Source organism: Dreissena polymorpha, chromosome 2, assembly GCF_020536995.1.
Source record: "Dreissena polymorpha isolate Duluth1 chromosome 2, UMN_Dpol_1.0, whole genome shotgun sequence".
NCBI lineage: Eukaryota > Metazoa > Mollusca > Bivalvia > Myida > Dreissenidae > Dreissena > Dreissena polymorpha.
Genome location: NC_068356.1, coordinates 149,105,517 through 149,107,675, shown reverse-complemented (window position 1 = coordinate 149,107,675; position 2,159 = coordinate 149,105,517).

Here is a 2,159-nt window from a genome sequence, read left to right as displayed (position 1 = left end):
ACTTTGAAACGTCAGCTTCACCAGGAGGAAATAATTCATATAATAGCACGAGGTCCAAAAAAACAACAACACAAATACATTACACATGAGGTTTACTTGCAACCGTTATACACCACGTTTGTCAAAATTACCGACGAAAAGCAAAGCAAACGCTCGAAATGTCGTCCACTTAGATTAACGATTAATTGAAACGATAATGTGTAATAATTATCTAAGACATTGGCAAAACGCGTGCTAAAATCAAATGCATACTTTCTTTTTTATTAATTTTTGACATTAATTTTTATAATGTGTTCTTGCCAATTTAAAAACAGGTCCAGTAAATTAGGTTTGATTGGTCATTATCGGCTCGGTTACTACTTACATGTACTCCGGGTACTCTTAAGTATACTTAAACGACCCCGGGTACCGAAAATATACTTACAAGTACCCGGCAAACATTGACTGCATCCGAGTTTTATTCCCGCCTTAAATCCGATGTCGTAAAACGCGCTACGGAATACGAAACAAAATTCTATTTAAAAAAAAACATCCTCAAAATGCGTTTTGAGCAGGACTTTCGATAATATAGAGGCCATTTCACAGAATATTGACATAAATACGAAAAAAAATAATTAGAAAAAATCCGACAACGACACATTTAGCGTTAGAATTCCCGGGTACGTTTCAGTATATTTTATGTACCGGGGTAGATTTAAGTATTCATAAGAGTACCCGGGTACATTTTAATAGTACCCGAGCCGACAATTACCAATCGAGCATAAATAAAGGACTCTATCCGTCCGTCACTCTTGGCAAGAGTATCGATAAACAAATCACCTCGATTCGATACTGCTTTAATATGCGTATTGTTGAGGTCTTACCTTCATGAATGTGGTCTTGATCATTAGTACTTATAATATATTTGACGATTATGTGTTTTTCTGTGGGCTCAGTTGAATCGCAATACATGGCAAACAACGTATGAAGGACGACTCACGACGACGGACGCAGGACATCGCGCGATCGCGTTTACTCACCATAAGCACGACGGACGACGCAAAACGACGGACGCCTTACATAGAAGGATCACATTAAATCAACGTGGGCACTTCGTGCTCAGGTGAGCTAAAGATATGAAATAATTTCTATTCCGGTCATACGTATTGTTTAATCTTCATGAAATTTTCATTCCTTGCAAGCTAAATCTTCATGAAAATTAGTTAGAATATTTATTCTAATAGTACAAAAAACGAATATAGAACCGCGTCAATCTAAGTCACTAGGCCATTGTCAATACAAAGCATTGAACACTCAGGATAACACTTTGTTTGTCCAATTTTCTTCAAATCTCTCAGTCAAACTAATCCATATATTTCCTGCACATTTAGGCATAAAAACCCAACAAAAAATATATATATACAAATTGTTTTAATATAATCATTCAGAATACTGTATACGGCTAGACGCAGACGTATTCATGAAGTTTGCTTTCCACAAAGATGACAAATATTTTACTTTATTTTGTATATAAAGGAACATATCAAAATGAAAACTTAAAAGTAAATCGATGCACCGAAAGTTTATAGTACAGTGTGAAGAATTAAATACATGCATATTTTGACATTGCGTTGCTGTGTCTGCAATTTCCAGAATGCATTTTATTTTATGACATAAATAGTAATACGTAGTAGACCTTATGGCCGGACACCAGAAAACACTGTACTGTTGATACTGGTTAGTGCCATTTAGTGACAGGTTAAATTATGCATTTGTTAGGTCAGTCGCACGTCATATCAAAATATCGGATATCACCCCTTGTCAATTTATAAAGATTAAGTGACACTTCTTCACCGATATGACCACAATCTATAAACAAGAGCAGACAACTGTATCATGGATTTTGTGAGAATTATGGCCCTTAATTAATTACTCAGCACACGTTTCATGCTAAACTGAAGAGTTTAATAGACTAATAGTTTTGTATAGAACGCACTTATCATTCGCATATATTTTGCTTGTATACGTGTATGTTTAAATTTTGATTTGATATCGAAGAGTATTATATTGATGTAAAGATAAGCAGCTTTAAACGAGTTTAAATTATTATTTTGGATCAGTTTTAGTAGTAAATATGCAATGTCTTTCTTTGGCCAATTTAGACATAGGAGCGTTTAAAA